This window comes from Gouania willdenowi, chromosome 17 (assembly GCF_900634775.1).
Source record: "Gouania willdenowi chromosome 17, fGouWil2.1, whole genome shotgun sequence".
NCBI classification, from domain to species: Eukaryota; Metazoa; Chordata; class Actinopteri; order Blenniiformes; family Gobiesocidae; genus Gouania; species Gouania willdenowi.
Window position 1 is genome coordinate 31,608,894 of NC_041060.1, and position 17,088 is coordinate 31,625,981.

Below are 17,088 nucleotides of genomic sequence, written 5' to 3' on the forward strand. Positions count from 1 at the left end.
AAAACCAACATTAGTCTCAGGGCGCACTCACGCCACTGAAACAGGAATCTCTCCCACCCTCACCCACCCTCACCCACCCGCTGGCCTGCACTCAGGGTGCATTCATAGTTAAAAGTAGTGATGCACTGACAATTCGGCCACCGAAACAGGAGGTGTTGTGTTGATGCAAGCAAACACCGCGACCAGCACGCACTAGTCTTTAGTAAAGCGAAACTGATAGTGTTCGTTTATTCTCCCATGAATTAATATTGCACCCTTATAAGCATATAAGTGTTCTTTCTTCCTGCTTTTTCTGCAGCAACAGTTTTGTTTTTGGTCTGAATTATGGATTTTAATTCTACATTATGTTTCTCCGTGTTTGTGATTAGTCAGACACTGCAATTTCCACCTCTTTCATATGAGCACGCAAGCAGTCAGGCTGAAATGACGTGGTTTAAGTGAACGTGTTGATAACCATCTTCGTACAGCTGCTCTGTGACAGAGAATGTTTGGTTAGATAAAGCCCGCTAATGAAGAGATATCGCAGATATACTTCAGCTTCGTAGTACAGACCCTAGGTGTCAAATGTGCCTCAGCCTGGCCTGGATTCTCAGAGTGAGTGTGCCCTAAATAGGGATGGGTGCCAAATTCGGTACATTTTTAGTATTTCTTTGATTCACAGGTATCAGCACTGTATCGGCTCAAATGTGAAAGGTACCCATCACTACTCCTAAATCTATACTGGAAGACACAATTATCAGATGGCTTTAGAAAAATTTGTTTGGGGGTTGATTTAAACCATTCGCCGAGCATTGTCATAAACATTTGTGATGTGTCATGAGAAAACCAGGAAGAAGCCAGCCTGCTTACTTTGTCTGCACATGCTGTCAAAGATCAACACTACAAGAAGTACAATCTTTTTAAGACAGAAATGCATGTTTTGTTATTACAAATTAAATAAATGAATTTATTTCATGGTGACCATCACCAGCACTCCCTAAGGAAGGGAATTAAAGGTAGAATATAAAAAAATAGGGCAGTGTTACACCTAGATGAGGGGGAAGGGAACATGGAAGAGAGAGTCAGGGTAGAAAAATAGAAGGGGTGGAGAAGAGTTGACTGTATTAAAGTGAGAGTGAGATGTGATGTTATATTTGTGCATATTGTGCTTATTGTGTTGTGTAATCAGTTCAGCCAGTCTGGTGACAAGTGTGGAGAAATTGAAACATGTGATACAGCACCCAGCTTAGGTATAATGATGGTGGCTGTGAACAGAGGGAAGGAGTGAGTGGTTATATCTAAAAACTGGTATTTGGGATCAACGTGTCTAAGGTTAAACCCAGTATGAGCTTATTCCACAGCCCAAGGCATGCCAGTGCATCCATGACCAAGGTTTGTGCAAGAGACACTTCTGTGACCAAGGCACGGCCCCAGGCCCGAAGATGCAGCCAGGCTAGCAGCAACAAGCCAAGGATCCCCAGGCCACCCCACCACAACCGAGCAGCCCCCCAGATGCCCGAGAGACCCCAAGCCCAGAGGCAGCCACCGCCCCTACACACAGACCTGAGAGAGCCCCAAGGAGCCGAAGACCTAGCGCACCCCACCACCAACCCCAACACCCAACCCTGAGGCACTCCGCCAATGTCCCCCCCGACCACACACACACACACACCCCAGCAGCCAACCCCCCCAGGGGAGGGCCCAGAGAGCCCCTTGCCCGAGATCCCAGTGGAGGAACAGAGGCTCACGCCCAGGAGATGACCAGGACTGCGCCGGTCACGCAGCCAGCGGGAGCCTCTTGGCGGGCCCAGAGTCAGCAGAGACCATACGCCAGGCCAGAAGGAACAGAACAGAAGCAGCACCAGCAGCAACCCGCCCAAGGACAACGGCCGCATCCCCAGCTGCCCAGGGTACCAAGGGGACGCTGCAAATCGCCCCACCGGCCACCCGGAGCACCAGCCGAGCCCCTCAAATCACCTTTCATTGACGTTGCCAGCATGATAAGCCATAGTTACTGTCAAAACAAAAACAGCCCCCCCAAGACCACCAGGAGACGAGGCCAGCACCCAGCCACACCCAAAGGGGAGAGGCACCCCCACACCCTGTAAGGTCGACACAGCCAGACCCGCGAAGCAAGCCCCCAGAAACCCCCCCAACACCCCTCAAAGACGTGACACCGCCCCACCATGCCTGACCACACCACCCTGATGTATTTGTGCTCTACGCGGTGGCCCAGCCATCAACAGAGGGGTCAGGTCCCCACCCAACAGGCATAGATGTGTGAACCCACTCACCACCCTGTTATGGTACCTCTCCATTCCCCAATGGAGAGGCATTTCGCAAACCCCTGTGTGAATGTGTGTGTTTAGTGAATGTATGAGGTGCAATTAAAAGAAAAGTGATGGGTGGGAGTGGTGCAGACTATGTTCTCTGTTTGAGTAATATCACTTTTCTAACAAAGCCTTTTCTAACAGTCCACACTACAAAATAAGTAATAAAAGCATGTATGATTCCTGCTGATATATTGCATCGGGTCAATTGGAAGTGTAACCAATTCATATTAGGACAATCCTTGTAGTTTGTATAAAGATGTATACAAACTGTTTTAACCATTAACTTATTTGAAAAAATATATGAAAGAGGTAATGTGTTAATTTGTATTTGTATTTTTATCACTTAAACCCATGAATTAACTTTTCATTTCATTTAAGGTGCCGTATAGCTTGAAAAAACACTGATTGCCAAAACATTTTGTTTACTCTGGGCTAAAATAATGAATCCAACCTTATAAATTCCATTTTGCAAATTCCATGGGTTCATTGTGCAGAAGCTCTGAGTGGCTTTGAGGAGTGTCGCCAAATGGTGACTCTATAATTTGCATGTATGCATGCAGCTTTCATGGAAGGCTGTTGCCTTAATGTGGGCTTTAGTTTTCACGTTGTGACGGAGTTCTTGATCTGTATGATGGAGGACACAGATGCCTCTGTGATGAGGGGGCCAGCGAACACAGTTTGTGGTCATAATTCAATGTTAACTGTAGTTTCTAAAACTTTAAACATGTTGTAATTTACAAACTAAAATAAAGCAAACGTGTACTGCCCAACAACTGAGAAAAGGGCAGAATTAAAATAAAAACACACTGGTTTTCAGTGATCAGCCCACACAACACATGCCCAGTTATTTGATTCCTCTAACCAACACAAGTTCAATTTCATGCCAACGCCAGACTCCAAGAAGAAGCAATCCAAAATAGTGTGAACTGTTTGGAATAGGTTGATGATGAAAAACTTTCACCCGCACATCTCTCGCCTGCTGTCTTATTGTCTCAGGAGGAAAACTAATACATTAAGACTGACAAAAACTTATTTTTAATCAGCTCCTCAAAATCTAATAACTAACTTGAAACAGATGAATGCTTGGTGAGGCGGCTTGAGATTTTGGGTATTAATATAATCAGGTCATGTCATCCCACAGCAAAAACATAGCGGAGCCTCCTCAGGCAAAGACCTTTGGAAGTTTATTATTATTTGGGCCATTTGAGTTGAAGGAACACATGGAGCTGCTCACGACCTGGCTCCAGAACCAACAAACGGGATTCTACCCAAAAAGTGTTAGATTTCAGAATGACATCCTCATCAGAGATGAAGAATTGGAAAGGTGGGCATGCATCGGGGCTCAGTGCCATGAGACAATTTCCTTCTTGGAGACCCTTCTCAATACGGAGCAGAAGAGCCAACAAGAAAGGACAGAGATGGCAGAATGGTCCTACACGAACAAATTATGTTCATCCTCCGTAAGAATCATCAGGCTCAGATAAGACAACTGGTGGCGGAGAAGGAAGAACTTCTAAAACTAGTCGAGGAACTGAAGCTTGTTCGTTACCACAATGAGAACCAGGCCAAAGAAGAAAAGACTCAAATGCAGACCTCAATTCTGACGGCCGCCCTCCATCAAACCCAGGAGGCCAGGGAGAACATGCTGGACGATGGAGAACCAGAGACGACCCAGCAGCAGGACTGCGGGCTATCCAGTGCTGAGGACGAGGAAAAACCTCTAAAACAAGTGGAGGAACGGAAGCTTGTCCATTGCCATGATGAGAACAAGGATGAAGAAGATAACAGGACTCAACTGGAGACCTCAACCCTGAAGGCTGCCCTCCATCAACCCCAGGAGGACCTGGAGAGCCTGCAGGAGGACGGAGGACCAGAGATAGACCAGCAGCAGGACAACAAGCAAAAGGAGAAGCGGAAAACTCAGAACATGACACCTTGGAAAAGGTTTTTGCTGTGTTTGAAGCATTATTTCAGTTTTTCTTACAGACACAGTTACAATAACTGGATCTGTATGGCTTGATTTTTTTAAGTATACTTCAAAGTGCAATTTTGTTGTACTTTGTGCAATGACAATAAAAAGATTCTATTATATTCTTCTGTTCTTAATGTCTGTCTCTGGTCGGCCCTGAAAGGTTTGAACCAAGGGCATCATTTTGTTGTGAAAAGTGGGCAGGACAATTACTAAGTGTTTGGGACGATGACTATAATTGGTTTTAAATGGGTTAAAAGTGACCAAAAAATGGTGGAAAAGGTGGTGGAATGGGATTTTAAAAACCACAGAAATGGGTTAAAAGTTGCAAGATAGAGTGACCAAAAACAGACAGAAAAAGTGGTCAAAAGAGTTACACAACAATATAAATTGTCCTAACAAACCATCAGACTGAACATGTTTAGATAGTCTTTCATAGATACATAAATAGTTAAAAAGAAAGGCTATCAACTGCTTTTTTTTCTCATAACACTTTTATTGCAACCGATTATGCCAAGATCAGTTAGTCTCACTGCCCCAAAGCATCCACCATTTTTAACGCCAGCTTCTCCGTCTTCATCACTGCACCAGAAATCACGAGTTGTTTTGTGCAACTACAGCGTTTAGTGGACCATTAGGTAAACAATTAACAATGCTGGACTGTAACGTTAAAACTGGATTATGATAACATTACCATTCTAAAAACTATTTTTATGTGATATCCATACGTATTAATTATCTGCATTTTGGCACTATTAACTCAATTCAACTCGTAGTCCATTAAAAACAAAATAAAAGCACTAAACAAACAATTAAGATGGCATTTTAAAAAAAACAATAATGCCAATGTCTCCACAAGTCAGATTGATAACGTGTCACACTCCATTTTATTTGTGAGGGACACTATTATTTCATTTTTAGACATGTTTAGTCGACACATGAAGCTGTAGCACAGCCTGTAGTGTAAAGTGTTCACTCTGGCATTGACAAACATTTCTGTGGTACTTGATCATCTCGACTTTTTCAAAAGAACATGCAAAGCAACATTAAAGTCCACCTGCATTCTGTATACGATGGCTTTCTTAAAATGAGTCCAGAGTTGAGCCGTGTACAAGGGAGTAGTACGCTTTAAAGGGGGTGTATCATGTTTTTTTCAGCCACATAGTATCATTCTATAGTATATTTAAATAACTATGCTACCCAAATGTTTTGGGAAAGTGCAGCAAATTTCCCTCTGCAGCACACGGTTCAAGACGCGTCGATTTTGTCTCTGTCTCTTTAAGAAACTCCAAGCTTGTCTGACACACCATTAACACTCCCCCTTCAGTACTCATACAAACATGCATGGATGTTGTTTACGTCTGTTTTTCTGTGTGCTGTATTTGGCGACTTTCTACAATAGCCTACAGTACCTAGAAGTTTGAAAGTGTCAGCATTTTGTGCTTTTCATAGCCCAAATGGCTAAACATCGCTATTTCCTGGGACGGCTGCACAGTCTCACTCCGCTGTAAGGCAGGAGGAGGCCACACCCCCTTCCAAAAGCACGTTGCTGCTCTGCCTCTGGCCCCATAGCGTCTTTTTATGTTTGCGCATGTGCAGTCAAGATGAAAACCATTTACGTAAAAAGGCAGCTCTCTACACTGCCTTTTTTACAGAACCATGCTATGCTAAATGCTACATGTACCTTCAGAGTGCATTAGTGAATTGATATCACGTGGCCGCTGCTGCTACATTCTCTAGCTAGTGGGCGGGATAACACTACAGTCAGAATAACAGCGCTAGAGACGATAAAGAAACTTTCTTTTGAGGAAAAACGACAGCTTTTAAAAGATGGAGACCAACACCTGAGCTACTAGACCTTCAGCAAAGGTAAGGTCAGAACATTGTTGGTACTTTCTACAGTGAATGGAACAAAAGGAAGGATTGCTCCTCACTGAGGCTGTTCTGAGTGTGTACTTGTCATTTTCTCGTATGGAGGCTATATTAAAGTGTTTATGTTTCTTTAATGGTGTTTATGACGTTGATTTTGTTAGATGGCTAAATGCTTGTTCATGTGGATCTTGTTGGGTTTTTTCTTTCTTATTATGAATTCTATATTTTGATAAGCGCATTGATATGACTTTGTTGTAAATTGCGCTATACAAATATAGTTTAATTGAATTGAATTGAATTAACACTTGCCAGCAGAAACATATGGAATTGTCATTGATGGTCTTGATTTGCAACGCCCTGTCTACCCAACCCTAGTGCAGACCCCCGTCACACACGCACACGCACACGCGCACAGACACACACACACTTGCTGCTGCTGGCTCTGAAGAAGTAGTCCAGAGTATGGATTGCATTGTTTTTTAGTGTCAGTGTATTTATTAATCCACTTTCAAATAAGCTCTTGTTTTAAAGCAGTCATCTGAAAAATGCCTGGAACAAACATAGCAGATCTTTTTGGGATGAGGGCCACTTTCAAAGATAAACTCCAACTATTGTTGATGAATTGTTTCATCCAAAAGAGGGCTGTTTTCTTCACATCCAAAAATACATTTTCTTGATTAAAGCATTTTTAAAAACTAAAGGCAGGTAGCTACTACGATGAGTAGACCAATCGACACACAGTTGTCTCTCAGCTGTTTGCTGTGACTGCAGCTGTTTTGACGGAACTGGAAGCGGGTAGGGGTGCAAGTCTTATTTCCATTTTTATTTTATTTTTATTTTAATGCGTACAGACAACATAAGCCATGGATTTCTTACAAAAGTATTTAAAATAAGTAAATAAATAGCTAAAACTGCGGAGGAGGGTGCTGTGGGCTGAACTGAGTGGAGTGGGAGGGGCCTCGTCCCCTCGAGCATAACAGCAGAAAAATGGCTGCTAGCAGGAGATTTAAAGATTACTCAAAAATACGTGAATCAATCTGAGCAACACTGGAGGTATGTTTTTCAGGAGGGAATGACACACTAACATGATATAAAGCTTTAAAAAGTGATTTTTACATGATTACCCCCCCCCCCCCCCCCCCCCCTTTAAATAATGTCAGCTTTACTCTCTCTGTACAACAGCCAAACTTCCGTGCCAGAGTATTGGCCAGGGCATACAACAATCTGCATTGTCTGTAAATGTCTTCATCATCTGACATGTCCTCAGTGATGATGTGCCCGAGGTACTTGATTTTGTTGACAACATGCAGAACATTGACAGACTAAAGTTTAGAAATGTCAGAAATTTATCTTCCTTGGTTTTACAAATCATAACCATACCCTTAGAACTATTGTACTTAATGTCATGCTCCAGACCATAGGTTGAACAGGTAGCTGCTATAGACCAGCTGTACTTGGGCTAAACACGACTAAATCGTGTGCATACAAAAGATGATTCAGCACAATACTTCCAGTGACACAGTCAGTGTTACAGGCTCTGAATTTTGTTAAATACACTGGGGACAAAACACTCCCGTCTGACCCCATTGCTCACTGTAAAAGGGCCAGATACACTGTTCCCCCATTTACTCTGCACTGTTTGCTGCACGCACCAGTATGCTAAAAAACGCACAACATAACTGGGTACACCTTTTTAAGCTAATTTCAATAACATTTTTCTATGATTTACCCAGTCAAATGCTTTAGAAGCATCCAAAAAGCACATGAAAACAGATGAGTTTTGTCCTCTATGTTTAGCATTTACCTCTTTAAGAGCATATATACACATGTCAGTGCCTAACATGGTCTTAAATCCAAACTGATTATCTGTAGGTCTCACAAATTTTAGAATCCTGTCCATAAAGACAGTTTCAATGATTTTGGACACTATACTAGTCAGGGCTATTGGTCTGTAATTGTCCGAGCTGCCAACCTTCCCAGTTTTGTTTTTAAAAACTACAACCAGTAACACAGCATATTTATAGTGGGCATTAGTTAGCTTTTTATGTTCAAAAACAGGCCAATATCGTGGTTTTCCCGCCAGTATCCATTTTATAGGGGTTTACTTGACTCATCCAACACTTTAACAATATTATCATACATAGAACTTATAACAGATTTGTGATGAGAATTTTGGCAGTTACTGTACCATCCCTGCACATCACCGCCTCCTTTGGCAGATAGATATTACTCAATAGAGTGTCTGTACTCATAGAGTACTTGAGTATATCCTCACTGGAAAGACAACTCCAATCAATGCAGGATGTACCACTTTCACTTTTGTGGCTTTCTGTCAGGGGTAGAAAATGACAATTTATTTGCATCCCAAATGGAATGTGGTCAGCAGTTGAAAATTCACAATACATTTTTATATTCACCTAAGACGCATGTGCATCTGCTGTAGCTATGCATTGGTCCAACCAAGAGGTTGTATGCCACGCCTCACTTATGTATGTAAAGCTATCAGCTGGGAAGAGGGCTTTAGTAGATAATATCAACCCATTATCCTCACAAAATTGGTTCAGATAGCTTGCAAATGATTCATGTCACCAACAACAAATACATTAGAAAACGTTTTATCCCGCACAACAGAATGAATAAAAGCAAGTTTGTTTAGATATTCTGTTTCATTCTGCTCATAGGGGGTGTACACGTTCAAGATAACACATTCCTTTTCCTTCAGTGTTTAGTGTAATGCTATACACCAGTCTGCTTCAAGTCTGATAACACTTTCCAAAGAACGTCGACACCACCAAAAATGTGTTTCCGTATTAGGCCATCACTAATATCCACGCAGAACTCCTCGACCCCATTAAATTGAGCGTTTAGTGAGTTTAGTCCCCCAGATTCAGTTTAGTTAGAAACGTCTTTTGTAAACGGAGCAAACCACACTGTTCAAGCAGCTGGTCAACAACAATGCTTCGGCCTCGATTATCTGCACCCTGCCCCAAGCACAGGCCGCGACAGTTGTACGACAGTACTTTTACATCCATGAGTGATTTTCTGAAAAACTCTTTGGGCAGAAATGTCCCGTGTAACCCCCTCACGGCGCTGTTTGGTGTTACAGAACATGACTGGGTTTGCAATAGGAATGAAAAGCATGTAATTTCATTGTGCACTCTGCTAGCTAGAAAGGTTCTCTTGCTTTGCTGGAAATCGGACAAACCTCCAGCTTTTGATATGTGGGTAAAAGAACTTGGGAATGTGCTCCATCTGGAAAAAATTAGATACCACTTAATTAACAAAGAAATTTTATTTTTAAAAATATGGCATCCAGTTATTTCCCTGTTGGATAGACTTAATTGAAATACTCCTCTGTATTATAATCTGTCTTAAGTTTATTTGTATGTGTTACCACCTTTTTCTGTTGTTCGTATGTTGTTAAAATGATAAATGCAATAAAAAAATATATATACATCCATCACACTCATGAAGCCTCGGTGCCATGGGCCTGTCTCTAAAACATCAGAATACTCTCCAATAACACAAGATTAAGTCCCTTCATTTGTTACAAGTCGCTATGGAGAAAATAGTCGCAAAGAGTTCCACAGTGTGTGCGTGCACGCAAGCGTTCAGAAGAATACTGGTGAGTTTTGCTCAGGAGGGGAGGTGGGAGTGTGGAGCATCTCATGATTCTACAAACTGCAGCTTTAACTCACTGATCCACACCACCAGTATGATAAAGTAAAACACATGGCTACTTAAGCATCTATTCGGATTATGAGTCCGACAAACGTATGAATCATAACAGTCTGTTTAAAACATTCACCAGAGCCGCTTGTTCCAGACACATCACTTCCTTCTCCCTCTCACTTTTTTGACAACAGAAATGATTCATTTAAGACAGTCTTCCATTGTTTTTTCTTACCGCTGCGTCACATTGCAAAACACATGCAGCAAACACGTCCGCTCATCTGATAAAGCTGAAACAAGCGGCTCCTAAAAGGGAAACCGTTCGCACTGTGTATTGATTCACGTGTATACTGACCAAAAATATATTAATTATGGATACATCGCATTAAAATGGTTAAAACAGCTTTGTTTTTCGGTTTATGTTTTTGTTTCCAAAAAGTTCCGCATTCACAGGGCAACGTTTTCAAAACGATCTCTGTTTACATGGGACCGCTGGAAGCATAAATAACGATGTAGTATACATGCCAGACCTATAGATGGCGCTATGATTTTGCAATCAACCAAAATAAGCAAACACAAGAGTATTTATGTGCATCACTCTTTGGAATTAAACTGAATTTCTCCAACAAAGTGTTTGTAAGGTTTTCATTACCTCTACCTTCTCAGTTCTGTGATCATCAGTTTCAGTGAAAGATGACAAGGGTATTTATAATTATCTTTTATTCTAAGTTAGTCACAAGTGAAATCTTACAACCAACGAGCCCCTACACACATGCAGGCCGTAGGAAGCTGGGAGAATTCTGGGCTAAGGAAAGCATCCTGCTCTCTAGGCTACCAGTTTGCAGGCTCCAGGAAGACCAACTTCAAGCAGTACAGATAACTTCTCGGGTCTTTTCACCCCCGAACCCCAGCATGTTGCTGGCCATTGGCTGGCTGATGCTTTGGCTAACTATCATGTAAATCAGAGTGTCGACACAGCAACCCCCAGAGCACCACAAAGGAACAATGGAATATCATACTTCTCATGTGATACTCAGGAGTCAGGGTTGGGACCTAATGTCCCTAGAAATCCCTCATGTTGAGTTTCTTCACCGTCACTTGGATCAGAGGAGACCCTTTTCATGCCTTCATCAGATTCTGACGACAATCACAGTACTGCACTCCTACTCCTTTAATCCTGAACCCATTGCTGAGAGACACTATTCAAATCTGTGTGCAGTGTGCACTGCAGGCAAGTTCCTTTGAAAACTCAGCTTTATTTAATAGACACTCGTTCTGCATACAACTGTAAATATGACAAGCAGCTTCATGTGATGCTACAGATGCTACATAGAGGTTTAATGCTCTAGCAAACACAACTGCTCTCTACATATAAGACACACAGCACAACGAGTCAAGAACGAGTTATTTATTTCTCCACATCAAACATTTGTGCATCATCTCGCGCTTATTGAAACATGTCATCCAACCTGAGTCCAACCACAGTCTGCGTTAAAAAGATTAAAAATTAAGCCCGACCGCGGGTTTCGGCAAATATCTCTCGGTAGGTATGCAGCACGGTGATTGTCATCAGAATCTGGTGCAGACATGCGTCTCCACTGATCCAGTAGATCAACACCTTGTTGGAGAAATTCCATTTAATTCCAAAGAGTGATACGCCAAAATAACACGCTTACTTGTGTTTGTTGATTTTGGTTCACTGCAAAATCATACCACCATCTATTGGCCTGGAATGCTTACATTGTTTGATGCTTCCTGCTATCTCATGTAAACAGAGACTGTTTTGAAAATGTTGCTGTGTGAATGCAAAACTTTTTCATGGAAACAAGGCCTAAAACTTCAGGATCTTTGACGACTGTTTTCTTCCTTGTGTACTTTAGAGAGTGACAACATTCAGATGACCATGACTTCTTGAAATGGCATTGATTTCTATGTGTGTGACACCATTAAACTCTGTAAATAACTCAAAACGCACCCTAGTTGACCTGTTCCGGTTTTCTCATGGCCTGTCACAAAAATTGTAACTCAGCAACTGCTGTTTTAAATGCCACAATTCAACCAACATTTCTTAAAACAGCTAAATAAGACTGTTCAAAGTGCCTGATGTAAGCAAGGGTTAGCAACTCTGTACAAGATAAGTAGGTACAGTACCATACCTGTCAAGTATCCCGTTTTTGGCCGGAAAACTCCCGTATTTTACCCCTCTTTCCCGCCATCTTCCCGTATTAGTATTTTCCCTTAAATATCCCGTATTTTAATGTAATAAAAATTAAAAGATTCCTTACTAAACTGAACGCCGTCACTAGCCTCGTGAGAACTGAAACCTGAAATGGCCTGAGTGGCAGTTCTCGCGAGATTAGTGGCAACAGCGGCAACAAACCGGGAAACAACTCAGAAAAGAGATGATGAATGAAGACGTTCCGGCAAAAAAAACAAAGAACTTGTGTAAATACGTTGTGAAATGTGACAGAGTTTATCTTCATAAAGACCATCAGGATGGGACACAGTTACACGTTCTGTTAGATTAATAACTGAGATTTTAACGTCTACCACAGCAGAGGGAACGACTTAGTTACCATGAAAAATCATCCAATCACAAGCTCCACAAATATACACTGCTTTAAAAAAGTGTTCAAGAATGTAAAGTCTGTAATAAATGTGTCTATAATAAGTCATTAGTGAATACCAGAGAACCACATGAGTGAGCATGAGAAATTATAAGAAAATATGTAATGAAAATAAAATGTTAATGTCTAACTTAAATACAAGCAATGTGAAATTAATAATAAATATTCAACGTGTTGACTTGTATATAAACTATAAGTATATTAAATAAACACATGTGCTTCATATACACATTTATGTTTTTATTTAGGCTGTTTTATAATTTAGGAATTAGGGCTGGGCGATATATCGAGATTCAAGATGTATCGAGTTTTCTATTTTGGCGATATAGAAAACTATAATATTACATACATCAATATATATATATATATATATATATATATATATATATATATATATATATATATTATAGCTTATTATGTGTCAAAATACTAGTTTTAGGAGTCGCTGCTTTTACTTCTCAGAACAACATGTAAAGCTCAGTTAGATGATTAATGAGTGTCACATATTGATCAGCTGTTTGTTAATAAATGAGCCTGTGTAGCATTTTGCATCAGCAAATTGAACCCAGAATTCTCTTTCTGGTCAGACTTTATTTAATAAATTATATAGATTTATATCGTATATCACCATTTGGTCCACATCACCCAGCCCTAGTAGGAATGTTCACAGCATTTCAATGTTAATAAAGGTCAACCTACCAGACTCTAATCACATAATTGTGTTTAGTAAGTGGTTGAAAAGTGGCTATTATAGATTTTTTGTACAGCTATCTTAAAATATAAGGTATACTAGAGCTTGGTTGGGCTTGTCGTGGGCGCCAGAAAATTTCCCTTATTTTCAAATCCAAAAGTTGACAGGTATGCACAATGAACCCAGCATGTATAAATGTTGTTGCCTTCTATCTATTTAGAGCTGAGGTCACCTTTGCTGCCTAAAACATACTTCAGCTATGACATACTAAAAGGAGCGTTGCATTGAGTGCACGCTCCCAGTCTCTTGTGACCCCATGTGACCCATAACTGTACTTAGTTATTTTTGACTATCCTTACCTCATTTCAACCCCATGCACGCCATCATCTTTCAGCTCACGTGCACAGAGTAGAGCACGAGTCCTGTGGTGCAGACAGAGTCCAGGTCATCAAAGATAGATTAGCTTTACTTACAGAGCAGTCCTTTCAGTCAGCATACTTAGTTCAAAGAGATGTTGTACTTCTGTTCACAGTCCCAGAGTTTCATGTCAGCTTAAAATTAGCCACAGATGTGTGTAGTAACTGTGAGCACAGCCTGTAAAATGCTTATAAGGACCTCACCAGTATGAGCAACTTGTTCCACTTAGCACATCATAAAGATGCAAAAAGTCAAAATGACTTTAAACTGTGGGAACACAAGCTTACTTTGTAATTAGTTACCAGTAGAGGCATGCTTAATCAAACAAATGCAGATATCGGTTACAGTGTGTGTGCTGAATGCCTGATCAATATCAGGCATTCAGCATCACTTTTTACAGAGTTGAGAGTTATTTCATACTAAGATTATACTTTCTTTAAGTAATGAAGGAAAGTTTTGGATATCTTTGTATCCAAAGACACTAAAATTCAAGATCAGCAATACAATTAAATTATTTGACAGTATTTTGCCAGTAACACTGAATTGTGCAGCAACGACATTTAGGTCTGAAAAGCTACCAAATGAAAAGCTGACGGAGTGGAAACTTCTGTATCTAATATGAAACAGCCTTCGGCCTAATCCTACGCACACACGCACACACACACACCCGCACACACACGCACGCACGCACACCCACACACACACACACACAAAGAGAGAGAGAGAATAGCCCCCAAGGCAACACACAGCGGAGGAAGTAAGCATTGATGCTTTTAAAACATCCACATTTAATAATTGTAAAATGTAAAAACAAGTAAATGTATTTCCAATGGGATGTTTGACACAAAAATATTTAATATACATATTTAGCAACCCAAATTACCCACAATTATAAATAAATCAAACAACAAATACATCTATAAATCGAGTTAGGTGTAATGAAGTAAAAAGTTAAGGCGTTAAAAGACTTTTAAAGCAAGAATGAAAAGAAATCAGTGCAAGTCATTAGCTAACTAACCAACTGATGTCTATGTCTATAAAAAGGTTTTACACACCCATATGTGCAACCATAAAAGTCCAAAATTCTTGATTTTTTATGTAAGAAGTCTCATGTAAAATAAGTGGAAACATCATGGTGTGGGGCTATTTCTTTTATTTATTTTTTATCAAATAGCATGGGCAGATTTATTATAACTGAAGAAAAGATAAAATATGGGTGTTACTTTCAGCAAGATGACCTTCCCAAACATACAGCCAAGGAAACTCTCAGTTGGTATCAGAGAAGAAAAATACAGCCACTCAAACAACCAAGTCAATGGAATTAAATCAAAAACCAATGGAAAGGATGACAACAAGAATGAGCCAAAATAACCAGACAACAACTAACAACTTCATTGAGAGAGCGTTATCTACTAGGTATTAAATACATTTTTGTTTCAGGTTTCAAAACACTGACTTGTTATTCGTTACGCCGACTCATAGCTAACCTTACCTGCAAGATGGATTCTCCTGCTGTTCACAAACACCAGAATCTTGTGCTGTTCCCGCCTTTGTCTTTCGAAACCAAACCGATTAGAACCAATCATGAGGCAGTCTTGTGGTTTAGGGGGGGATATCCGGGTGTGATGAAGGCAGAAGCGCCAAAGCAAAACTGGTGCATGCGCAGATATGGGGAGAGGAGCTAGCTGGGCTACCGCTATTAGCATAGCTCTGAATCAAAATAGAAAGATGTCAACGCAGGAGGATGATTAACGTGACCTTAACTCACATACTCGAGTTGCAAAAACGTCAAAAGTCACTCAACGACATAATGACCGCAGCATTACTATCCTAAAAGAACGTTTTCACCAGCGGAGCCTTGTTGTTGTTGAACACTAGGGATGGGAATCAGTAATCCAATTCCTAGGAATCGTTTGTTTGCTTGTATTTCAATTCCGCTTAACGGTTCCATGCTGTGTTCGTAGCTTCTCTGTTGCTACGCTACTCACTTCCGGGTTCTGTACACTCATGCTAAAGTTGCTTCTTGCACTGACTTTTCTTCCGAAAACAACAAACTTCAGCAAGAACACACACCTCGTCGCCAGTTTATGTCCTCATAACTAACCAGACATGAGAGACGGACTGGTACTGATCGTTGTCTTTAGTTTGCTCTTTCACACGTTCACACACACACACACACACGGCTGACGACGTCACATGTAACACAACAGGGACGGCGTCTCTGAGGGTCTATTTATAAAAATGTAAACAAAGGCTAAACTTAAAGTTTTACCGTTTAAATACATAACAATAAGTGCAGCTGTACTTTAGGTGAATATGTTCTTTTTTACAGAAGAATCTTTTGTTTTATGTCTGAAATAGTTTTGGAACAAGTTGTTCAAGTTCAAAAGGAGCACTGTTAATATTCTCAAATGTTTGTAGCCAAAATGTGTCATATGTTGTAATAACAATAATAATAATAATTCATCAATTTTATATAGTGCTTTTGTATATATTATTATCCAGTGAAAACAATAAAAAAAAAGACAAAGATAAGATAATAAAAAGTTAAAGTAAACAAATCCTCACCCAATGACAATTAATAAGAGAATCAGTAAGGAATCCAATCAATAAGCAGTATTGATAATGGAATCACAATCGCTAAATTCTTATCAATTCCCATCCCTATTGATGACGACATCATCATTTGTGTGATTGGCTAAAACAAATCATAGTGGACAGGTGCTTCACCCAATCAGCTTCAAGTATTCTGTTCATGTTCCTCCAGACACAGACTCAGATCAATGTGGAGAACTCAAGTTAGAGGGAGGGGCTACACGTCAATCTGGCTCTTCCCAGGTTAACTCATAGCTGTATTAGTTCACATTTTTCTTAATTATTTGGTTTGTCAGCAACATCTGGTAAAGATTGCAAGTCAATCACCTTAATTGAAATATAATAACTGAGAAGAAATATTGACGAGTTCAATATTACCTTCTAAACTGAATTAGTGAGTCTAACTGAAGCCTTCATACACACGTTCATACAATCACTGCTGAAGGTCAAGCATTGATCCCAGCTCAAGCACCTGGATCATTGATTCCATGATGATGAGTTATCTACTGTAAACTACATCCCATGTAATAAAAAAACGTGGTGTAACAAATGGAAGGTCACTGCTTTCCAGGATCTAATGATGTGACGAGCACCCCTGGTCTCGACCTCAGGCAGAAATCATCTTTTCCTTTCCAATAGCATGAGTACACCATGTAAACGTTTTTCTCTCTGTGGGAGGAGTCATCGCAGCTCACACTTACTTACGTTTGAACAACAGACTGGCCACGCCAGCGATGCTGAATGAGAACAGTAGAACTGCTAATACACAACTGATAAAGGAAAAAATGATTTTGTTTGCACGAGGGTCCTCAATTGGTGGTTTGGGATCCAAAAGTGGGCCACGAACTTCTACTCAGTGAGTCGCATGGTGAGCAAAAGGGGAAGCTGTGCTTTTATTTTAAAGGGAGTTTACTTATTCAGCAGAGCACAACT

At 40.5% G+C, this 17,088-nt stretch overlaps 1 protein-coding gene across 4 annotated transcripts in view; it reads right to left on the reverse strand.

Moving 5' to 3' along the window:
* LOC114479300 (adenylate cyclase type 1-like) overlaps positions 1-17,088 on the reverse strand; it is a 95,562-nt gene that overhangs the window by 58,607 nt on the left and 19,867 nt on the right. The gene's annotated exons all lie outside the window — the stretch shown is intronic.